This window comes from Amblyomma mixtum, chromosome 10 (assembly GCF_055824585.1).
Source record: "Amblyomma mixtum isolate Tamu chromosome 10, ASM5582458v1, whole genome shotgun sequence".
In the NCBI taxonomy this organism is placed as follows: Eukaryota; Metazoa; Arthropoda; class Arachnida; order Ixodida; family Ixodidae; genus Amblyomma; species Amblyomma mixtum.
In genome coordinates this window covers 43,308,467-43,333,829 of record NC_143021.1, presented here as the reverse complement: position 1 = coordinate 43,333,829, position 25,363 = coordinate 43,308,467, and positions in this window count along the sequence as shown.

Below are 25,363 nucleotides of genomic sequence, written 5' to 3'. Positions count from 1 at the left end.
AGCGCTGTTTCTAGTACGATCTGAAACCAACAGTGCAAGACTCCACACTTCTGAGGTTCATTTCTTCTCCATCGATGGCTTCCGCTTCACTCGTTCTTGAGGATTTCCGGAATGGTTCCCTGTGAACTATGATGCTTCTGTCAGGATCGTTGCATGCTCGGCACATAACCTCTGTTGAGTTCTTTCGTCGTCCTGTGCTAGCGCTCTTTCTAGTACGATCTGAAACCAACATTGCAAGACTCCACACTTCTGAGGTTCATTTCTTCTCCATCGATGGCTTCCGCTTGAGTCGTTCTTGAGGATTACCGGAATCGTTCCCTGTGAACTATGATGCTTCTGTCAGGATCGTGCCATGCTCGGCACATAACCTCTGTTGAGTTCTTTCGTCGCCCTGTGCTAGCGCTGTTTCTAGTACGATCTGAAACCAACAGTGCAAGACTCCACACTTCTGAGGTTAATTTCTTCTCCATCGTTGGCTTCCGGTTCACTCGTTCTTGAGGATTTCCGGAATCGTTCCCTGTGAACTATGATGCTTCTGTCAGGATCGTGCCATGCTCGGCACATAACCTCTGTTGAGTTCTTTCGTCGCCCTGTGCTAGCGCTGTTTCTAGTACGATCTGAAACCAACAGTGCAAGACTCCACACTTTTGAGTTTCATTTCTTCTCCATCGATGGCTTCCGCTTCACTCGTTCTTGAGGATTTCCGGAATCGTTCCCTGTGAACTATGATGCTTCTGTCAGGATCTAGCCATGCTCGGCACATAACCTCTGTTGAGTTCTTTCGTCGCCCTGCGCTAGCGCTCTTTCTAGTACCATCTGAAGCCAGCAGTGCAAGACTCCACACTTCTGAGGTTCATTTCTTCTCCATCGATGGCTTCCGCTTCACTCGTTCTTGAGGATTTCCGGAATCGTTCCCTGTGAACTATGATGCTTCTGTCAGGATCTAGCCATGCTCGGCACATAACCTCTGTTGAGTTCTTTCGTCGCGCTGTGCTAGCGCTGTTTCTAGTACGATGTGAAATCAACAGTGCAAGACTCCACACTTCTGAGGTGCATTTCTTCTCCATCGATGGCTTCCGCTTCACTCGTTCTTGAGGATTTCCGGAATCGTTCCCTGTGAACTATGATGCTTCTGTCAGGATCGTGCCATGCTCGGCACATAGCCGCTGTTGAGTTCTTTCGTCGCCCTGTGCTAGCGCTGTTTCTAGTACGGTCTGAAACCAACAGTGCTGGAGTCCACACTTCTGAGGTGCATTTCTTCTCCATTGATGGCTTCCGCTTCACTCGTTCTTGAGGATTTCCGGAATCGTTCCCTGTGAACTCTGATGCTTCTGTCAGGATCGTGCCATGCTCGGCACATAACCTCTGTTGAGTTCTTTCGTCGCCCTGTGCTAGCGCTGTTTCTAGTACGATCTGAAACCAACAGTGCAAGACTCCACTCTTCTGAGGTTCATTTCTTCTCCATCGATGGCTTCCGCTTCAGTCGTTCTTGAGGATTACCGGAATCGTTCCCTGTGAACTATGATGCTTCTGTCAGGATCGTGCCATGCTCGGCAAATAACCTCTGTTGAGTTCTTTCGTCGCCCGGTGCTAGGGCTGTTTCTAGTACGATCTGAAACCAACAGTGCAAGCCTCCACACTTCTGAGGTTCATTTCTTCTCCATCGTTGGCTTCCGGTTCACTCGTTCTTGAGGATTTCCGGAATCGTTCCCTGTGAACTATGATGCTTCTGTCAGGATCGTGCCATGCTCGGCACATAACCTCTGTTGAGTTCTTTCGTCGCCCTGTGCTAGCGCTGATTCTAGTACGATCTGAAACCAACAGTGCAAGGCTCCACACTTTTGAGCTTCATTTCTTCTCCATCGATGGCTTCCGCTTCACTCGTTCTTGAGGATTTCCGGAATCGTTCCCTGTGAACTATGATGCTTCTGTCAGGATCGTGCCATGCTCGGCACATAGCCTCTGTTGAGTTCTTTCGTCGCCCTGTGCTAGCGCTGTTTCTAGTACGGTCTGAAACCAACAGTGCTAGAGTCCACACTTCTGAGGTGCATTTCTTCTCCATTGATGGCTTCCGCTTCACTCGTTCTTGAGGATTTCCGGAATCGTTCCCTGTGAACTCTGATGCTTCTGTCAGGATCGTGTTATGCTCGACACATAACCTCTGCTGAGTTCTTTCGTCGCCCTGTGCTAGCGCTGTTTCTAGTACGATCTGAAACCAACAGTGCAAGACTCCACACTTCTGAGGTTCATTTCTTCTCCATTGAAGGCTTCCGCTTCGCTTGTTCTTGAGGATTTCCGGAATCGTTCCCTGCGAACTGATGCTTCTGTCAGGATCGTGCGATGCTCGGCACATAACCTCTGTTGAGTTCTTTCTTCGCCCTGTGCTAGCGCTGTTTCTAGTACGATCTGAAACCAACAGTGCAAGACTCCACTCTTCTGAGGTTCATTTCTTCTCCGTCGATGGCTTCCGCTTAACTCGTTCGTGAGGATTTCCGGAATCGTTCCCTGTGAACTATGATGCTTCTGTCAGGATCGTGGCATGCTCGGCACATAACCTCTGTTGAGTTCTTTCGTCGCCCTGTGCTAGCGCTGTTTCTAGTATGATCTGAAACCAACATTGCAAGACTCCACACTTCTGAGGTTCATTTCTTCTCCATCGTTGGCTTCCGGTTCACTCGTTCTTGAGGATTTCCGGAATCGTTCCCTGTGAACTATGATGCTTCTGTCAGGATCGTGCCATGCTCGGCACATAACCTCTGTTGAGTTCTTTCGTCGCCCTCTGCTAGCGCTGTTTCTAGTACGATCTGAAACCAGCAGTGCAAGACTCCACTCTTCTGAGGTTCATTTCTTCTCCATCGATGGCTTCCGCTTCACTCGTTCTTGAGGAATTCCGGAATCGTTCCCTGTGAACTATGATGATTCTGTCAGGATCGTGGCATGCTCGGCACATAACCTCTGTTGAGTTCTTTCGTCGCCCTGTGCTAGCGCTGTTTCTAGTACGATCTGAAACCCACAGTGCAAGACTCCACACTTCTGAGGTTCATTTCTTCTCCATCGTTGGCTTCCGGTTCACTCGTTCTTGAGGATTTCCGGAATCGTTCCCTGTGAACTATGATGCTTCTGTCAGGATCGTGCCATGCTCGGCACATAACCTCTGTTGAGTTCTTTCGTCGCCCTGTGCTAGCGCTGATTCTAGTACGATCTGAAACCAACAGTGCAAGGCTCCACACTTTTGAGCTTCATTTCTTCTCCATCGATGGCTTCCGCTTCACTCGTTCTTGAGGATTTCCGGAATCGTTCCCTGTGAACTATGATGCTTCTGTCAGGATCGTGCCATGCTCGGCACATAGCCTCTGTTGAGTTCTTTCGTCGCCCTGTGCTAGCGCTGTTTCTAGTACGGTCTGAAACCAACAGTGCTAGAGTCCACACTTCTGAGGTGCATTTCTTCTCCATTGATGGCTTCCGCTTCACTCGTTCTTGAGGATTTCCGGAATTGTTCCCTGTGAACTCTGATGCTTCTGTCAGGATCGTGTTATGCTCGACACATAACCTCTGTTGAGTTCTTTCGTCGCCCTGTGCTAGCGCTGTTTCTAGTACGATCTGAAACCAACAGTGCAAGACTCCACACTTCTGAGGTTCATTTCTTCTCCATTGAAGGCTTCCGCTTCGCTTGTTCTTGAGGATTTCCGGAATCGTTTTCTGTGAACTATGATGCTTCTGTCAGGATCGTGCCATGCTCGGCACATAACCTCTGTTGAGTTCTTTCGTCGCCCTGTGCTAGCGCTGTTTCTAGTACGATCTGAAACCAACAGTGCAAGACTCCACTCTTCTGAGGTTCATTTCTTCTCCATCGATGGCTTCCGCTTCACTCGTTCTTGAGGATTTCCGGAATCGTTCCCTGCGAACTGATGCTTCTGTCAGGATCGTGCGATGCTCGGCACATAACCTCTGTTGAGTTCTTTCTTCGCCCTGTGCTAGCGCTGTTTCTAGTACGATCTGAAACCAACAGTGCAAGACTCCACTCTTCTGAGGTTCATTTCTTCTCCGTCGATGGCTTCCGCTTAACTCGTTCGTGAGGATTTCCGGAATCGTTCCCTGTGAACTATGATGCTTCTGTCAGGATCGTGGCATGCTCGGCACATAACCTCTGTTGAGTTCTTTCGTCGCCCTGTGCTAGCGCTGTTTCTAGTATGATCTGAAACCAACATTGCAAGACTCCACACTTCTGAGGTTCATTTCTTCTCCATCGATGGCTTCCGCTTCAGTCGTTCTTGAGGATTACCGGAATCGTTCCCTGTGAACTATGATGCTTCTGTCAGGATCGTGCCATGCTCGGCAAATAACCTCTGTTGAGTTCTTTCGTCGCCCTGTGCTAGGGCTGTTTCTAGTACGATCTGAAACCAACAGTGCAAGACTCCACACTTCTGAGGTTCATTTCTTCTCCATCGTTGGCTTCCGGTTCACTCGTTCTTGAGGATTTCCGGAATCGTTCCCTGTGAACTATGATGCTTCTGTCAGGATCGTGCCATGCTCGGCACATAACCTCTGTTGAGTTCTTTCGTCGCCCTCTGCTAGCGCTGTTTCTAGTACGATCTGAAACGAACAGTGCAAGACTCCACTCTTCTGAGGTTCATTTCTTCTCCATCGATGGCTTCCGCTTCACTCGTTCTTGAGGAATTCCGGAATCGTTCCCTGTGAACTATGATGATTCTGTCAGGATCGTGGCATGCTCGGCACATAACCTCTGTTGAGTTCTTTCGTCGCCCTGTGCTAGCGCTGTTTCTAGTACGATCTGAAACCAACAGTGCAAGACTCCACACTTCTGAGGTTCATTTCTTCTCCATCGTTGGCTTCCGGTTCACTCGTTCTTGAGGATTTCCGGAATCGTTCCCTGTGAACTATGATGCTTCTGTCAGGATCGTGCCATGCTCGGCACATAACCTCTGTTGAGTTCTTTCGTCGCCCTGTGCTAGCGCTGATTCTAGTACGATTTGAAACCAACAGTGCAAGGCTCCACACTTTTGAGCTTCATTTCTTCTCCATCGATGGCTTCCGCTGCACTCGTTCTTGAGGATTTCCGGAATCGTTCCCTGTGAACTATGACGCTTCTGTCAGGATCTAGCCATGCTCGGCACATAACCTCTGTTGAGTTCTTTCGTCGCCCTGTGCTAGCGCTGTTTCTAGTACGATCTGAAACCAACAGTGCAAGACTCCACTCTTCTGAGGTTCATTTCTTCTCCATCGATGGCTTCCGCTTCACTCGTTCTTGAGGATTTCCGGAATCGTTCCCTGTGAACTATGATGCTTCTGTCAGGATCGTGCGATGCTCGGCACATAACCTCTGTTGAGTTCTTTCTTCGCCCTGTGCTAGCGCTGTTTCTTGTACGATCTGGAACCAACAGTGCAAGAGTCCACTCTTCTGAGGTTCATTTCTTCTCCATCGATGGCTTCCGCTTAACTCGTTCTTGAGGATTTCGGAATCGTTCCCTGTGAACTATGATGCTTCTGTCAGGATCGTGGCATGCTCGGCACATAACCTCTGTTGAGTTCTTTCGTCGCCCTGTGCTAGCGCTGTTTCTAGTACGATCTGAAACCAACATTGCAAGACTCCACACTTCTGAGGTTCATTTCTTCTCCATCGATGGCTTCCGCTTCAGTCGTTCTTGAGGATTACCGGAATCGTTCCCTGTGAACTATGATGCTTCTGTCAGGATCGTGCCATGCTCGGCACATAACCTCTGTTGAGTTCTTTCGTCGCCCTGTGCTAGCGCTGTTTCTAGTACGATCTGAAACCAACAGTGCAAGACTCCACTCTTCTGAGGTTCATTTCTTCTCCATCGATGGCTTCCGCTTCACTCGTTCTTGAGGATGTCCGGAATCGTTCCCTGTGAACTATGATGCTTCTGTCAGGATCGTGCCATGCTCGGCACATAACCTCTGTTGAGTTCTTTCGTCGCCCTGTGCTAGCGCTGTTTCTAGTACGATCTGAAACCAACAGTGCAAGACTCCACACTTCTGAGGTTCATTTCTTCTCCATCGTTGGCTTCCGGTTCACTCGTTCTTGAGGATTTCTGGAATCGTTCCCTGTGAACTATGATGCTTCTGTCAGGATCGTGCCATGCTCGGCACATAACCTCTGTTGAGTTCTTTCGTCGCCCTGTGCTAGCGCTGTTTCTAGTACGATCTGAAACCAACAGTGCAAGGCTCCACACTTTTGAGCTTCATTTCTTCTCCATCGATGGCTTCCGCTTCACTCGTTCTTGAGGATTTCCGGAATCGTTCCCTGTGAACTATGATGCTTCTGTCAGGATCTAGCCATGCTCGGCACATAACCTCTGTTGAGTTCTTTCGTCGCCCTGTGCTAGCGCTGTTTCTAATACGATCTGAAACGAACAGTGCAAGACTCCACTCTACTGAGGTTCATTTCTTCTAAATCGATGGCTTCCGCTTCACTCGTTCTTGAGGATTTCCGGAATCGTTCCCTGTGAACTATGATGCTTCTGTCAGGATCGTGCGATGCTTGGCACATAACCTCTGTTGAGTTCTTTCTTCGCCCTGTGCTAGCGCTGTTTCTTGCACGATCTGGAACCAACAGTGCAAGAGTCCACTCTTCTGAGGTTCATTTCTTCTCCATCGATGGCTTCCGCTTAACTCGTTCTTGAGGATTTCCGGAATCGTTCCCTGTGAACTATGATGCTTCTGTCAGGATCGTGGCATGCTCGGCACATAACCTCCGTTGAGTTCTTTCGTCGCCCTGTGCTAGCGCTGTTTCTAGTACGATCTGAAACCAACATTGCAAGACTCCACACTTCTGAGGTTCATTTCTTCTCCATCGATGGCTTCCGCTTCAGTCGTTCTTGAGGATTACCGGAATCGTTCCCTGTGAACTATGATGCTTCTGTCAGGATCATGCCATGCTCGGCACATAACCTCTGTTGAGTTCTTTCGTCGCCCTGTGCTAGCGCTGTTTCTAGTACGATCTGAAACCAACAGTGCAAGACTCCAGACTTCTGAGGTTCATTTCTTCTCCATCGTTGGCTTCCGCTTCACTCGTTCTTTAGGATTTCCGGAATCGTTCCCTGTGAACTATGATGCTTCTGTCAGGATCTAGCCATGCTCGGCACATAACCTCTGTTGAGTTCTTTCGTCGCCCTGTGCTAGCGCTGTTTCTAGTACGATCTGAAGCCAACAGTGGAAGACTCCACACTTCTGAGGTTCCTTTGTTCTCCATCGATGGCTTCCGCTTCACTCGTTCTTGAGGATTTCCGGAATCGTTCCCTGTGAACTATGATGCTTCTGTCAGGATCGTGCCATGCTCGGCACATAACCTCTGTTGAGTTCTTTCGTCGCCCTGTGCTAGCGCTGTTTCTTGTACGATCTAAAACCAACAGTGCAAGACTCCACACTTCTGAGGTTCATTTCTTCTCCATCGATGGCTTCCGCTTCACTCGTTCTTGAGGATTTCCGGAATCGTTCCCTGTGAACTATGATGCTTCTGTCAGGATCGTGGCATGTTCGGCATATAACCTCTGTTGAGTTCTTTCGTCGCCCTGTGCTAGCGCTGTTTCTAGTACGATCTGAAACCAACATTGCAAGACTCCACACTTCTGAGGTTCATTTCTTCTCCATTGATGGCTTCCGCTTGAGTCGTTCTTAAGGATTACCGGAATCGTTCCCTGCGAACTATGATGCTTCTGTCAGGATCGTGCCATGCTCGGCACATAACCTCTGTTGAGTTCTTTTGTCGCCCTCTGCTAGCGCTCTTTCTAGTACGATCTGAAACCAACAGTGCAAGACTCCACTCTTCTGAGGTTCATTTCTTCTCCATCGATGGCTTCCGCTTCACTCGTTCTTGAGGATTTCCGGAATCGTTCCCTGTGAACTATGATGCTTCTGTCAGGATCGTGCCATGCTCGGCACATAGCCTCTGTTGAGTTCTTTCGTCGCCCTGTGCTAGCGCTGTTTCTAGTACGGTCTGAAACCAACAGTGCTAGAGTCCACACTTCTGAGGTGCATTTCTTCTCCATTGATGGCTTCCGCTTCACTCGTTCTTGAGGATTTCCGGAATTGTTCCCTGTGAACTCTGATGCTTCTGTCAGGATCGTGTTATGCTCGACACATAACCTCTGTTGAGTTCTTTCGTCGCCCTGTGCTAGCGCTGTTTCTAGTACGATCTGAAACCAACAGTGCAAGACTCCACACTTCTGAGGTTCATTTCTTCTCCATTGAAGGCTTCCGCTTCGCTTGTTCTTGAGGATTTCCGGAATCGTTTTCTGTGAACTATGATGCTTCTGTCAGGATCGTGCCATGCTCGGCACATAACCTCTGTTGAGTTCTTTCGTCGCCCTGTGCTAGCGCTGTTTCTAGTACGATCTGAAACCAACAGTGCAAGACTCCACTCTTCTGAGGTTCATTTCTTCTCCATCGATGGCTTCCGCTTCACTCGTTCTTGAGGATTTCCGGAATCGTTCCCTGCGAACTGATGCTTCTGTCAGGATCGTGCGATGCTCGGCACATAACCTCTGTTGAGTTCTTTCTTCGCCCTGTGCTAGCGCTGTTTCTAGTACGATCTGAAACCAACAGTGCAAGACTCCACTCTTCTGAGGTTCATTTCTTCTCCGTCGATGGCTTCCGCTTAACTCGTTCGTGAGGATTTCCGGAATCGTTCCCTGTGAACTATGATGCTTCTGTCAGGATCGTGGCATGCTCGGCACATAACCTCTGTTGAGTTCTTTCGTCGCCCTGTGCTAGCGCTGTTTCTAGTATGATCTGAAACCAACATTGCAAGACTCCACACTTCTGAGGTTCATTTCTTCTCCATCGATGGCTTCCGCTTCAGTCGTTCTTGAGGATTACCGGAATCGTTCCCTGTGAACTATGATGCTTCTGTCAGGATCGTGCCATGCTCGGCAAATAACCTCTGTTGAGTTCTTTCGTCGCCCTGTGCTAGGGCTGTTTCTAGTACGATCTGAAACCAACAGTGCAAGACTCCACACTTCTGAGGTTCATTTCTTCTCCATCGTTGGCTTCCGGTTCACTCGTTCTTGAGGATTTCCGGAATCGTTCCCTGTGAACTATGATGCTTCTGTCAGGATCGTGCCATGCTCGGCACATAACCTCTGTTGAGTTCTTTCGTCGCCCTCTGCTAGCGCTGTTTCTAGTACGATCTGAAACGAACAGTGCAAGACTCCACTCTTCTGAGGTTCATTTCTTCTCCATCGATGGCTTCCGCTTCACTCGTTCTTGAGGAATTCCGGAATCGTTCCCTGTGAACTATGATGATTCTGTCAGGATCGTGGCATGCTCGGCACATAACCTCTGTTGAGTTCTTTCGTCGCCCTGTGCTAGCGCTGTTTCTAGTACGATCTGAAACCAACAGTGCAAGACTCCACACTTCTGAGGTTCATTTCTTCTCCATCGTTGGCTTCCGGTTCACTCGTTCTTGAGGATTTCCGGAATCGTTCCCTGTGAACTATGATGCTTCTGTCAGGATCGTGCCATGCTCGGCACATAACCTCTGTTGAGTTCTTTCGTCGCCCTGTGCTAGCGCTGATTCTAGTACGATTTGAAACCAACAGTGCAAGGCTCCACACTTTTGAGCTTCATTTCTTCTCCATCGATGGCTTCCGCTGCACTCGTTCTTGAGGATTTCCGGAATCGTTCCCTGTGAACTATGACGCTTCTGTCAGGATCTAGCCATGCTCGGCACATAACCTCTGTTGAGTTCTTTCGTCGCCCTGTGCTAGCGCTGTTTCTAGTACGATCTGAAACCAACAGTGCAAGACTCCACTCTTCTGAGGTTCATTTCTTCTCCATCGATGGCTTCCGCTTCACTCGTTCTTGAGGATTTCCGGAATCGTTCCCTGTGAACTATGATGCTTCTGTCAGGATCGTGCGATGCTCGGCACATAACCTCTGTTGAGTTCTTTCTTCGCCCTGTGCTAGCGCTGTTTCTTGTACGATCTGGAACCAACAGTGCAAGAGTCCACTCTTCTGAGGTTCATTTCTTCTCCATCGATGGCTTCCGCTTAACTCGTTCTTGAGGATTTCGGAATCGTTCCCTGTGAACTATGATGCTTCTGTCAGGATCGTGGCATGCTCGGCACATAACCTCTGTTGAGTTCTTTCGTCGCCCTGTGCTAGCGCTGTTTCTAGTACGATCTGAAACCAACATTGCAAGACTCCACACTTCTGAGGTTCATTTCTTCTCCATCGATGGCTTCCGCTTCAGTCGTTCTTGAGGATTACCGGAATCGTTCCCTGTGAACTATGATGCTTCTGTCAGGATCGTGCCATGCTCGGCACATAACCTCTGTTGAGTTCTTTCGTCGCCCTGTGCTAGCGCTGTTTCTAGTACGATCTGAAACCAACAGTGCAAGACTCCACTCTTCTGAGGTTCATTTCTTCTCCATCGATGGCTTCCGCTTCACTCGTTCTTGAGGATGTCCGGAATCGTTCCCTGTGAACTATGATGCTTCTGTCAGGATCGTGCGATGCTCGGCACATAACCTCTGTTGAGTTCTTTCTTCGCCCTGTGCTAGCGCTGTTTCTAGTACAATCTGAAACCAACAGTGCAAGACTCCACACTTCTGAGGTTCATTTCTTCTCCATCGATGGCTTCCGCTTCAGTCGTTCTTGAGGATTACCGGAATCGTTCCCTGTGAACTATGATGCTTCTGTCAGGATCGTGCCATGCTCGGCACATAACCTCTGTTGAGTTCTTTCGTCGCCCTGTGCTAGCGCTGTTTCTAGTACGATCTGAAACCAACAGTGCAAGACTCCACACTTCTGAGGTTCATTTCTTCTCCATCGTTGGCTTCCGGTTCACTCGTTCTTGAGGATTTCTGGAATCGTTCCCTGTGAACTATGATGCTTCTGTCAGGATCGTGCCATGCTCGGCACATAACCTCTGTTGAGTTCTTTCGTCGCCCTGTGCTAGCGCTGTTTCTAGTACGATCTGAAACCAACAGTGCAAGGCTCCACACTTTTGAGCTTCATTTCTTCTCCATCGATGGCTTCCGCTTCACTCGTTCTTGAGGATTTCCGGAATCGTTCCCTGTGAACTATGATGCTTCTGTCAGGATCTAGCCATGCTCGGCACATAACCTCTGTTGAGTTCTTTCGTCGCCCTGTGCTAGCGCTGTTTCTAATACGATCTGAAACGAACAGTGCAAGACTCCACTCTACTGAGGTTCATTTCTTCTAAATCGATGGCTTCCGCTTCACTCGTTCTTGAGGATTTCCGGAATCGTTCCCTGTGAACTATGATGCTTCTGTCAGGATCGTGCGATGCTTGGCACATAACCTCTGTTGAGTTCTTTCTTCGCCCTGTGCTAGCGCTGTTTCTTGCACGATCTGGAACCAACAGTGCAAGAGTCCACTCTTCTGAGGTTCATTTCTTCTCCATCGATGGCTTCCGCTTAACTCGTTCTTGAGGATTTCCGGAATCGTTCCCTGTGAACTATGATGCTTCTGTCAGGATCGTGGCATGCTCGGCACATAACCTCCGTTGAGTTCTTTCGTCGCCCTGTGCTAGCGCTGTTTCTAGTACGATCTGAAACCAACATTGCAAGACTCCACACTTCTGAGGTTCATTTCTTCTCCATCGATGGCTTCCGCTTCAGTCGTTCTTGAGGATTACCGGAATCGTTCCCTGTGAACTATGATGCTTCTGTCAGGATCATGCCATGCTCGGCACATAACCTCTGTTGAGTTCTTTCGTCGCCCTGTGCTAGCGCTGTTTCTAGTACGATCTGAAACCAACAGTGCAAGACTCCAGACTTCTGAGGTTCATTTCTTCTCCATCGTTGGCTTCCGCTTCACTCGTTCTTTAGGATTTCCGGAATCGTTCCCTGTGAACTATGATGCTTCTGTCAGGATCTAGCCATGCTCGGCACATAACCTCTGTTGAGTTCTTTCGTCGCCCTGTGCTAGCGCTGTTTCTAGTACGATCTGAAGCCAACAGTGGAAGACTCCACACTTCTGAGGTTCCTTTGTTCTCCATCGATGGCTTCCGCTTCACTCGTTCGTGAGGATTTCCGGAATCGTTCCCTGTGAACTATGATGCTTCTGTCAGGATCGTGCCATGCTCGGCACATAACCTCTGTTGAGTTCTTTCGTCGCCCTGTGCTAGCGCTGTTTCTTGTACGATCTAAAACCAACAGTGCAAGACTCCACACTTCTGAGGTTCATTTCTTCTCCATCGATGGCTTCCGCTTCACTCGTTCTTGAGGATTTCCGGAATCGTTCCCTGTGAACTATGATGCTTCTGTCAGGATCGTGGCATGTTCGGCATATAACCTCTGTTGAGTTCTTTCGTCGCCCTGTGCTAGCGCTGTTTCTAGTACGATCTGAAACCAACATTGCAAGACTCCACACTTCTGAGGTTCATTTCTTCTCCATTGATGGCTTCCGCTTGAGTCGTTCTTGAGGATTACCGGAATCGTTCCCTGCGAACTATGATGCTTCTGTCAGGATCGTGCCATGCTCGGCACATAACCTCTGTTGAGTTCTTTTGTCGCCCTCTGCTAGCGCTCTTTCTAGTACGATCTGAAACCAACAGTGCAAGACTCCACTCTTCTGAGGTTCATTTCTTCTCCATCGATGGCTTCCGCTTCACTCGTTCTTGAGGAATTCCGGAATCGTTCCCTGTGAACTATGATGATTCTGTCAGGATCGTGGCATGCTCGGCACATAACCTCTGTTGAGTTCTTTCGTCGCCCTGTGCTAGCGCTGTTTCTAGTACGATCTGAAACCAACAGTGCAAGACTCCACACTTCTGAGGTTCATTTCTTCTCCATCGTTGGCTTCCGGTTCACTCGTTCTTGAGGATTTCCGGAATCGTTCCCTGTGAACTATGATGCTTCTGTCAGGATCGTGCCATGCTCGGCACATAACCTCTGTTGAGTTCTTTCGTCGCCCTGTGCTAGCGCTGTTTCTAGTACGATCTGAAACCAACAGTGCAAGACTCCACTCTTCTGAGGTTCATTTCTTCTCCATCGATGGCTTCCGCTTCACTCGTTCTTGAGGATTTCCGGAATCGTTCCCTGTGAACTATGATGCTTCTGTCAGGATCGTGCGATGATCGGCACATAACCTCTGTTGAGTTCTTTCTTCGCCCTGTGCTAGCGCTGTTTCTTGTACGATCTGGAACCAACAGTGCAAGAGTCCACTCTTCTGAGGTTCATTTCTTCTCCATCGATGGGTTCCGCTTAACTCGTTCTTGAGGATTTCCGGAATCGTTCCCTGTGAACTATGATGCTTCTGTCAGGATCGTGGCATGCTCGGCACATAACCTCTGTTGAGTTCTTTCGTCGCCCTGTGCTAGCGCTGTTTCTAGTACGATCTGAAACCAACATTGCAAGACTCCACACTTCTGAGGTTCATTTCTTCTCCATCGATGGCTTCCGCTTCAGTCGTTCTTGAGGATTACCGGAATCGTTCCCTGTGAACTATGATGCTTCTGTCAGGATCGTGCCATGCTCGGCACATAACCTCTGTTGAGTTCTTTCGTCGCCCTGTGCTAGCGCTGTTTCTAGTACGATCTGAAACCAACAGTGCAAGACTCCACACTTCTGAGGTTCATTTCTTCTCCATCGTTGGCTTCCGCTGCACTCGTTCTTGAGGATTTCCGGAATCGTTCCCTGTGAACTATGATGCTTCTGTCAGGATCGTGCCATGCTCGGCACATAACCTCTGTTGAGTTCTTTCGTCGCCCTGTGCTAGCGCTGTTTCTAGTACGATCTGAAACCAACAGTGCAAGACTCCACACTTCTGAGGTTCATTTCTTCTCCATCGTTGGCTTCCGGTTCACTCGTTCTTGAGGATTTCCGGAATCGTTCCCTGTGAACTATGATGCTTCTGTCAGGATCTAGCCATGCTCGGCACATAACTTCTGTTGAGTTCTTTCGTCGCCCTGTGCTAGCGCTGTTTCTAGTACCATCTGAAGCCAACAGTGCAAGACTCCACACTTCTGAGGTTCATTTCTTCTCCATCGATGGCTTCCGCTTCACTCGTTCTTGAGGATTTCCGGAATCGTTCCCTGTGAACTATGATGCTTCTGTCAGGATCTAGCCATGCTCGGCACATAACCTCTGTTGACTTCTTTCGTCGCGCTGTGCTAGCGCTGTTTCTAGTACGATGTGAAATCAACAGTGCAAGACTCCACACTTCTGAGGTGCATTTCTTCTCCATCGATTGCTTCCGCTTCACTCGATCTTGAGGATTTCCGGAATCGTTCCCTGTGAACTATGATGCTTCTGTCAGGATCGTGCCATGCTCGGCACATAGCCTCTGTTGAGTTCTTTCGTCGCCCTGTGCTAGCGCTGTTTCTAGTACGGTCTGAAACCAACAGTGCTAGAGTCCACACTTCTGAGGTGCATTTCTTCTCCATTGATGGCTTCCACTTCACTCGTTCTTGAGGATTTCCGGAATCGTTCCCTGTGAACTATGATGCTTCTGTCAGGATCGTGGCATGCTCGGCACATAACCTCTGTTGAGTTCTTTCGTCGCCCTGTGCTAGCGCTGTTTCTAGTACGGTCTGAAACCAACAGTGCAAGACTCCAGACTTCTGAGGTTCATTTCTTCTCCATCGTTGGCTTCCGCTTCACTCGTTCTTTAGGATTTCCGGAATCGTTCCCTGTGAACTATGATGCTTCTGTCAGGATCTAGCCATGCTCGGCACATAACCTCTGTTGAGTTCTTTCGTCGCCCTGTGCTAGCGCTGTTTCTAGTACGATCTGAAGCCAACAGTGGAAGACTCCACACTTCTGAGGTTCCTTTCTTCTCCATCGATGGCTTCCGCTTCACTCGTTCTTGAGGATTTCCGGAATCGTTCCCTGTGAACTATGATGCTTCTGTCTGGATCGTGCCATGCTCGGCACATAACCTCTGTTGAGTTCTTTCGTCGCCCTGTGCTAGCGCTGTTTCTAGTACGATCTGAAACCAACAGTGCAAGACTCCACTCTTCTGAGGTTCATTTCTTCTCCATCGATGGCTTCCGCTTCACTCGTTCTTGAGGATTTCCGGAATCGTTCCCTGTGAACTATGATGCTTCTGTCAGGATCGTGCGATGCTCGGCACATAACCTCTGTTGAGTTCTTTCTTCGCCCTGTGCTAGCGCTGTTTCTTGTACGATCTGGAACCAACAGTGCAAGAGTCCACTCTTCTGAGGTTCATTTCTTCTCCATCGATGGCTTCCGCTTAACTCGTTCTTGAGGATTTCGGAATCGTTCCCTGTGAACTATGATGCTTCTGTCAGGATCGTGGCATGCTCGGCACATAACCTCTGTTGAGTTCTTTCGTCGCCCTGTGCTAGCGCTGTTTCTAGTACGATCTGAAACCAACATTGCAAGACTCCACACTTCTGAGGTTCATTTCTTCTCCATCGATGGCTTCCGCTTCAGTCGTTCTTGAGGATTACCGGAATCGTTCCCTGTGAACTATGATGCTTCTGTCAGGATCGTGCCATGCTCGGCACATAACCTCTGTTGAGTTCTTTCGTCGCCCTGTGCTAGCGCTGTTTCTAGTACGATCTGAAACCAACAGTGCAAGACTCCACTCTTCTGAGGTTCATTTCTTCTCCATCGATGGCTTCCGCTTCACTCGTTCTTGAGGATGTCCGGAATCGTTCCCTGTGAACTATGATGCTTCTGTCAGGATCGTGCGATGCTCGGCACATAACCTCTGTTGAGTTCTTTCTTCGCCCTGTGCTAGCGCTGTTTCTAGTACAATCTGAAACCAACAGTGCAAGACTCCACACTTCTGAGGTTCATTTCTTCTCCATCGATGGCTTCCGCTTCAGTCGTTCTTGAGGATTACCGGAATCGTTCCCTCTGAACTATGATGCTTCTGTCAGGATCGTGCCATGCTCGGCACATAACCTCTGTTGAGTTCTTTCGTCGCCCTGTGCTAGCGCTGTTTCTAGTACGATCTGAAACCAACAGTGCAAGACTCCACACTTCTGAGGTTCATTTCTTCTCCATCGTTGGCTTCCGGTTCACTCGTTCTTGAGGATTTCTGGAATCGTTCCCTGTGAACTATGATGCTTCTGTCAGGATCGTGCCATGCTCGGCACATAACCTCTGTTGAGTTCTTTCGTCGCCCTGTGCTAGCGCTGTTTCTAGTACGATCTGAAACCAACAGTGCAAGGCTCCACACTTTTGAGCTTCATTTCTTCTCCATCGATGGCTTCCGCTTCACTCGTTCTTGAGGATTTCCGGAATCGTTCCCTGTGAACTATGATGCTTCTGTCAGGATCTAGCCATGCTCGGCACATAACCTCTGTTGAGTTCTTTCGTCGCCCTGTGCTAGCGCTGTTTCTAATACGATCTGAAACGAACAGTGCAAGACTCCACTCTACTGAGGTTCATTTCTTCTAAATCGATGGCTTCCGCTTCACTCGTTCTTGAGGATTTCCGGAATCGTTCCCTGTGAACTATGATGCTTCTGTCAGGATCGTGCGATGCTTGGCACATAACCTCTGTTGAGTTCTTTCTTCGCCCTGTGCTAGCGCTGTTTCTTGCACGATCTGGAACCAACAGTGCAAGAGTCCACTCTTCTGAGGTTCATTTCTTCTCCATCGATGGCTTCCGCTTAACTCGTTCTTGAGGATTTCCGGAATCGTTCCCTGTGAACTATGATGCTTCTGTCAGGATCGTGGCATGCTCGGCACATAACCTCCGTTGAGTTCTTTCGTCGCCCTGTGCTAGCGCTGTTTCTAGTACGATCTGAAACCAACATTGCAAGACTCCACACTTCTGAGGTTCATTTCTTCTCCATCGATGGCTTCCGCTTCAGTCGTTCTTGAGGATTACCGGAATCGTTCCCTGTGAACTATGATGCTTCTGTCAGGATCATGCCATGCTCGGCACATAACCTCTGTTGAGTTCTTTCGTCGCCCTGTGCTAGCGCTGTTTCTAGTGCGATCTGAAACCAACAGTGCAAGACTCCAGACTTCTGAGGTTCATTTCTTCTCCATCGTTGGCTTCCGCTTCACTCGTTCTTTAGGATTTCCGGAATCGTTCCCTGTGAACTATGATGCTTCTGTCAGGATCTAGCCATGCTCGGCACATAACCTCTGTTGAGTTCTTTCGTCGCCCTGTGCTAGCGCTGTTTCTAGTACGATCTGAAGCCAACAGTGGAAGACTCCACACTTCTGAGGTTCCTTTGTTCTCCATCGATGGCTTCCGCTTCACTCGTTCTTGAGGATTTCCGGAATCGTTCCCTGTGAACTATGATGCTTCTGCCAGGATCGTGCCATGCTCGGCACATAACCTCTGTTGAGTTCTTTCGTCGCCCTGTGCTAGCGCTGTTTCTTGTACGATCTAAAACCAACAGTGCAAGACTCCACACTTCTGAGGTTCATTTCTTCTCCATCGATGGCTTCCGCTTCACTCGTTCTTGAGGATTTCCGGAATCGTTCCCTGTGAACTATGATGCTTCTGTCAGGATCGTGGCATGTTCGGCATATAACCTCTGTTGAGTTCTTTCGTCGCCCTGTGCTAGCGCTGTTTCTAGTACGATCTGAAACCAACATTGCAAGACTCCACACTTCTGAGGTTCATTTCTTCTCCATTGATGGCTTCCGCTTGAGTCGTTCTTGAGGATTACCGGAATCGTTCCCTGCGAACTATGATGCTTCTGTCAGGATCGTGCCATGCTCGGCACATAACCTCTGTTGAGTTCTTTTGTCGCCCTCTGCTAGCGCTCTTTCTAGTACGATCTGAAACCAACAGTGCAAGACTCCACTCTTCTGAGGTTCATTTCTTCTCCATCGATGGCTTCCGCTTCACTCGTTCTTGAGGAATTCCGGAATCGTTCCCTGTGAACTATGATGATTCTGTCAGGATCGTGGCATGCTCGGCACATAACCTCTGTTGAGTTCTTTCGTCGCCCTGTGCTAGCGCTGTTTCTAGTACGATCTGAAACCAACAGTGCAAGACTCCACACTTCTGAGGTTCATTTCTTCTCCATCGTTGGCTTCCGGTTCACTCGTTCTTGAGGATTTCCGGAATCGTTCCCTGTGAACTATGATGCTTCTGTCAGGATCGTGCCATGCTCGGCACATAACCTCTGTTGAGTTCTTTCGTCGCCCTGTGCTAGCGCTGTTTCTAGTACGATCTGAAACCAACAGTGCAAGACTCCACACTTCTGAGGTTCATTTCTTCTCCATCGATGGCTTCCGCTTCACTCGTTCTTGAGGATTTCCGGAATCGTTCCCTGTGAACTATGATGCTTCTGTCAGGATCGTGCGATGCTCGGCACATAACCTCTGTTGAGTTCTTTCTTCGCCCTGTGCTAGCGCTGTTTCTTGTACGATCTGGAACCAACAGTGCAAGAGTCCACTCTTCTGAGGTTCATTTCTTCTCCATCGATGGGTTCCGCTTAACTCGTTCTTGAGGATTTCCGGAATCGTTCCCTGTGAACTATGATGCTTCTGTCAGGATCTAGCCATGCTCGGCACATAACTTCTGTTGAGTTCTTTCGTCGCCCTGTGCTAGCGCTGTTTCTAGTACGATCTGAAACCAACAGTGCAAGACTCCACACTTCTGAGGTTCATTTCTTCTCCATCGTTGGCTTCCGCTGCACTCGTTCTTGAGGATTTCCGGAATCGTTCCCTGTGAACTATGATGCTTCTGTCAGGATCGTGCCATGCTCGGCACATAACCTCTGTTGAGTTCTTTCGTCGCCCTGTGCTAGCGCTGTTTCTAGTACGATCTGAAACCAACAGTGCAAGACTCCACACTTCTGAGGTTCATTTCTTCTCCATCGTTGGCTTCCGGTTCACTCGTTCTTGAGGATTTCCGGAATCGTTCCCTGTGAACTATGATGCTTCTGTCAGGATCTAGCCATGCTCGGCACATAACTTCTGTTGAGTTCTTTCGTCGCCCTGTGCTAGCGCTGTTTCTAGTACCATCTGAAGCCAACAATGCAAGACTCCACACTTCTGAGGTTCATTTCTTCTCCATCGATGGCTTCCGCTTCACTCGTTCTTGAGGATTTCCGGAATCGTTCCCTGTGAACTATGATGCTTCTGTCAGGATCTAGCCATGCTCGGCACATAACCTCTGTTGACTTCTTTCGTCGCGCTGTGCTAGCGCTGTTTCTAGTACGATGTGAAATCAACAGTGCAAGACTCCACACTTCTGAGGTGCATTTCTTCTCCATCGATTGCTTCCGCTTCACTCGATCTTGAGGATTTCCGGAATCGTTCCCTGTGAACTATGATGCTTCTGTCAGGATCGTGCCATGCTCGGCACATAGCCTCTGTTGAGTTCTTTCGTCGCCCTGTGCTAGCGCTGTTTCTAGTACGGTCTGAAACCAACAGTGCTAGAGTCCACACTTCTGAGGTGCATTTCTTCTCCATTGATGGCTTCCACTTCACTCGTTCTTGAGGATTTCCGGAATCGTTCCCTGTGAACTATGATGCTTCTGTCAGGATCGTGGCATGCTCGGCACATAACCTCTGTTGAGTTCTTTCGTCGCCCTGTGCTAGCGCTGTTTCTAGTACGGTCTGAAACCAACAGTGCAAGACTCCAGACTTCTGAGGTTCATTTCTTCTCCATCGTTGGCTTCCGCTTCACTCGTTCTTTAGGATTTCCGGAATCGTTCCCTGTGAACTATGATGCTTCTGTCAGGATCTAGCCATGCTCGGCACATAACCTCTGTTGAGTTCTTTCGTCGCCCTGTGCTAGCGCTGTTTCTAGTACGATCTGAAGCCAACAGTGGAAGACTCCACACTTCTGAGGTTCCTTTCTTCTCCATCGATGGCTTCCGCTTCACTCGTTCTTGAGGATTTCCGGAATCGTTCCCTGTGAACTATGATGCTTCTGTCTGGATCGTGCCATGCTCGGCACATAACCTCTGTTGAGTTCTTTCGTCGCCCTGTGCTAGCGCTGTTTCTAGTACGATCTAAAACCAACAGTGCAAGACTCCACACTTCTGAGCTTCATTTCTTCTCCATCGATGGCTTCCGCTTCACTCGTTCTTGAGGATTTCCGGAATCGTTCCCTGTGAACTATGATGCTTCTGTCAGGATCGTGGCATGCTCGGCACATAACCTCTGTTGAGTTCTTTCGTCGCCCTGTGCTAGCGCTGTTTCTAGTACGATCTGAAACCAACATTGCAAGACTGCACACTTCTGAGGTTGATTTCTTCTCCATTGATGGCTTCCGCTTGAGTCGTTCTTGAGGATTACCGGAATCGTTCCCTGCGAACTATGATGCTTCTGTCAGGATCGTGCCATGCTCGGCACATAACCTCTGTTGAGTTCTTTTGTCGCCCTCTGCTAGCGCTGTTTCTAGTACGACCTGAAACCAACAGTGCAAGACTCCACTCTTCTGAGGTTCATTTCTTCTCCATCGATGGCTTCCGCTTCACTCATTCTTGAGGAATTCCGGAATCGTTCCCTGTGAACGATGATGATTCTGTCAGGATCGTGGCATGCTCGGCACATAACCTCTGTTGAGTTCTTTCGTCGCCCTGTGGTAGCGCTGTTTCTAGTACGATCTGAAACCAACAGTGCAAGACTCCACACTTCTGAGGTTCATTTCTTCTCCATCGTTGGCTTCCGGTTCACTCGTTCTTGAGGATTTCCGGAATCGTTCCCTGTGAACTATGATGCTTCTGTCAGGATCGTGCCATGCTCGGCACATAACCTCTGTTGAGTTCTTTCGTCGCCCTGTGCTAGCGCTGTTTCTAGCACGATCTGAATCCAACAGTGCAAGGCTCCACACTTTTGAGCTTCATTTCTTCTCCATCGATGGCTTCCGCTTCACTCGTTCTTGAGGATTTCCGGAATCGTTCCCTGTGAACTATGACGCTTCTGTCAGGATCTAGCCATGCTCGGCACATAACCTCTGTTGAGTTCTTTCGTCGCCCTGTGCTAGCGCTGTTTCTAGTACGATCTGAAACCAACAGTGCAAGACTCCACTCTTCTGAGGTTCATTTCTTCTCCATCGATGGCTTCCGCTTCACTCGTTCTTGAGGATTTCCGGAATCGTTCCGTGTGAACTATGATGCTTCTGTCAGGATCGTGCGATGCTCGGCACATAACCTCTGTTGAGTTCTTTCTTCGCCCTGTGCTAGCGCTGTTTCTTGTACGATCTGGAACCAACAGTGCAAGAGTCCACTCTTCTGAGGTTCATTTCTTCTCCATCGATGGGTTCCGCTTAACTCGTTCTTGAGGATTTCCGGAATCGTTCCCTGTGAACTATGATGCTTCTGTCAGGATCGTGGCATGCTCGGCACATAACCTCTGTTGAGTTCTTTCGTCGCCCTGTGCTAGCGCTGTTTCTAGTACGATCTGAAACCAACATTGAAAGACTCCACACTTCTGAGGTTCATTTCTTCTCCATCGATGGCTTCCGCTTCAGTCGTTCTTGAGGATTACCGGAATCGTTCCCTGTGAACTATGATGCTTCTGTCAGGATCGTGCCATGCTCGGCACATAACCTCTGTTGAGTTCTTTCGTCGCCCTGTGCTAGCGCTGTTTCTAGTACGATCTGAAACCAACAGTGCAAGACTCCACACTTCTGAGGTTCATTTCTTCTCCATCGTTGGCTTCCGCTGCACTCGTTCTTGAGGATTTCCGGAATCGTTCCCTGTGAACTATGATGCTTCTGTCAGGATCGTGCCATGCTCGGCACATAACCTCTGTTGAGTTCTTTCGTCGCCCTGTGCTAGCGCTGTTTCTAGTACGATCTGAAACCAACAGTGCAAGACTCCACACTTCTGAGGTTCATTTCTTCTCCATCGTTGGCTTCCGGTTCACTCGTTCTTGAGGATTTCCGGAATCGTTCCCTGTGAACTATGATGCTTCTGTCAGGATCTAGCCATGCTCGGCACATAACTTCTGTTGAGTTCTTTCGTCGCCCTGTGCTAGCGCTGTTTCTAGTACCATCTGAAGCCAACAGTGCAAGACTCCACACTTCTGAGGTTCATTTCTTCTCCATCGATGGCTTCCGCTTCACTCGTTCTTGAGGATTTCCGGAATCGTTCCCTGTGAACTATGATGCTTCTGTCAGGATCTAGCCATGCTCGGCACATAACCTCTGTTGACTTCTTTCGTCGCGCTGTGCTAGCGCTGTTTCTAGTACGATGTGAAATCAACAGTGCAAGACTCCACACTTCTGAGGTGCATTTCTTCTCCATCGATTGCTTCCGCTTCACTCGATCTTGAGGTTTTCCGGAATCGTTCCCTGTGAACTATGATGCTTCTGTCAGGATCGTGCCATTCTCGGCACATAGCCTCTGTTGAGTTCTTTCGTCGCCCTGTGCTAGCGCTGTTTCTAGTACGGTCTGAAACCAACAGTGCTAGAGTCCACACTTCTGAGGTGCATTTCTTCTCCATTGATGGCTTCCACTTCACTCGTTCTTGAGGATTTCCGGAATCGTTCCCTGTGAACTATGATGCTTCTGTCAGGATCGTGGCATGCTCGGCACATAACCTCTGTTGAGTTCTTTCGTCGCCCTGTGCTAGCGCTGTTTCTAGTACGGTCTGAAACCAACAGTGCAAGAGTCCACACTTCTGAGGTGCATTTCTTCTCCATTGATGGCTTCCGCTTCACTCGTACTTGAGGATTTCCGGAATCGTTCCCTGTGAACTATGACGCTTCTGTCAAGATCGTGCCATGCTCGGCACATAACCTCTGTTGAGTTCTTTCGTCGCCCTGTGCTAGCGCTGTTTCTAGTACGATCTGAAACCAACAGTGCAAGACTCCACTCTTCTGAGGTTCATTTCTTCTCCATCGATGGCTTCCGCTTCACTCGTTCTTGAGGATTTCCGGAATCGTTCCCTGCGAACTATGATGCTTCTGTCAGGATCGTGCGATGCTCGGCACATAACCTCTGTTGAGTTCTTTCTTCGCCCTGTGCTAGCGCTGTTTCTAGTACGATCTGAAACCAACAGTGCAAGAGTCCACACTTCTGAGGTGCATTTCTTCTCCATTGATGGCTTCCGCTTCACTTGTTCTTGAGGATTTCCGCAATCGTTCCCTGTGAACTATGATGATTCTATCAGGATCGTGGCATGCTCGGCACATAAGCTCTGTTGAGTTCTTTCGTCGTCCTGTGCTAGCGCTGTTTCTAGTACGATCTGAAACCAACAGTGCAAGACTCCACACTTCTCAGGTTCATTTCTTCTCCATCGATGGCTTCCGCTTGACTCGTTCTTGAGGATTTCCGGAATCGTTCCCTGTGGACTATGATGATTCTGTCAGGATCGTGGCATGCTCGGCACATAACCTCTGTTGAGTTCTTTCGTCGCCCTGTGCTAGCGCTGTTTCTAGTACGATCTGAAACCAACAGTGCAAGACTCCACACTTCTGAGGTTCATTTTCTCCGTTGATGGCTTCCGCTTCACTCGTTCTTGAGGATTTCCGGAATCGTTCCCTGTGAACTATGATGCTTCTGTCAGGATCTAGCCATGCTCGGCACATAACTTCTGTTGAGTTCTTTCGTCGCCCTGTGCTAGCGCTGTTTCTAGTACCATCTGAAGCCAACAGTGCAAGACTCCACACTTCTGAGGTTCATTCCTTCTCCATTGATGGCTTCCGCTTCACTCGTTCTTGAGGATTTCCGGAATCGTTCCCTGTGAACTATGATGCTTCTGTCAGGATCTAGCCATGCTCGGCACATAACTTCTGTTGAGTTCTTTCGTCGCCCTGTGCTAGCGCTGTTTCTAGTACCATCTGAAGCCAACAGTGCAAGACTCCACACTTCTGAGGTTCATTTCTTCTCCATCGATGGCTTCCGCTTCACTCGTTCTTGAGGATTTCCGGAATCGTTCCCTGTGAACTATGATGCTTCTGTCAGGATCTAGCCATGCTCGGCACATAACCTCTGTTGAGTTCTTTCGTCGCGCTCTGCTAGCGTTGTTTCTAGTACGATGTGAAATCAACAGTGCAAGACTCCACACTTCTGAGGTGCATTTCTTCTCCATCGATTGCTTCCGCTTCACTCGATGTTGAGGATTTCCGGAATCGTTCCCTGTGAACTATGATGCTTCTGTCAGGATCGTGCAATGCTCGGCACATAGCCTCTGTTGAGTTCTTTCGTCGCAGTGTGCTAGCGCGGTTTCTAGTACGGTCTGAAACCAACAGTGCTAGAGTCCACACTTCTGAGGTGCATTTCTTCTCCATTGATGGCTTCCGCTTCACTCGTTCTTGAGGATTTCCGGAATCGTTCCCTGTGAACTATGATGCTTCTGTCAGGATCGTGGCATGCTCGACACATAACCTCAGTTGAGTTCTTTCGTCGCCCTGTGCTAGCGCTGTTTCTAGTACGATCTGAAACCAACATTGCAAGACTCCAAACTTCTGAGTTTCATTTCTTCTCCATCGATGGCTTCCGCTTCACTCGTTCTTGAGGATTTCCGGAATCGTTCCCTGTGAACTATGATGCTTCTGTCAGGATCGTGGCATGCTCGGCACATAACCTCTGTTGAGTTCTTTCGTCGCCCTGTGCTAGCGCTGTTTCTAGTACGGTCTGAAACCAACAGTGCAAGTGTCCACACTTCTGAGGTGCATTTCTTCTCCATTGATAGCTTCCGCTTCACTCGTACTTGAGGTTTTCCGGAATCGTTCCCTGTGAACTATGACGCTTCTGTCAAGATCGTGCCATGCTCGGCACATAACCTCTGTTGAGTTCTTTCGTCGCCCTGTGCTAGCGCTGTTTCTAGTACGATCTGAAACCAACAGTGCAAGACTCCACTCTTCTGAGGTTCATTTCTTCTCCATCGATGGCTTCCGCTTCACTCGTTCTTGAGGTTCTCCGGAATCGTTCCCGGTGAACTATGATGCTTCTGTCAGGATCGTGCGATGCTCGGCACATAACCTCTGTTGAGTTCTTTCTTCGCCCTGTGCTAGCGCTGCTTCTAGTACGATCTGAAACCAACAGTGCAAGACTCCACACTTCTGAGGTTCACTTCTTCTCCATCGATGGCTTCCGCTTCACTCGTTCTTGAGGATTTCCGGAATCGTTCCCTGTGAACTATGATGCTTCTGTCAGGATCGTGCCATGCTCGGCACATAACCTCTGTTGAGTTCTTTCGTCGCCCTGTGCTAGCGCTGTTTCTAGTACGATCTGAAACCAACAGTGCAAGACTCCACACTTTTGAGTTTCATTTCTTCTCCATCGATGGCTTCCGCTTCACTCGTTCTTGAGGATTTCCGGAATCGTTCCCTGTGAACTATGATGCTTCTGTCAGGATCTAGCCATGCTCGGCACATAACTTCTGTTGAGTTCTTTCGTCGCCCTCTGCTAGCGCTGTTTCTAGTACCATCTGAAACCAACAGTGCAAGACTCCAGACTTCTGAGGTTCATTTCTTCTCCATCGATGGCTTCCGCTTCACTCGTTCTTGAG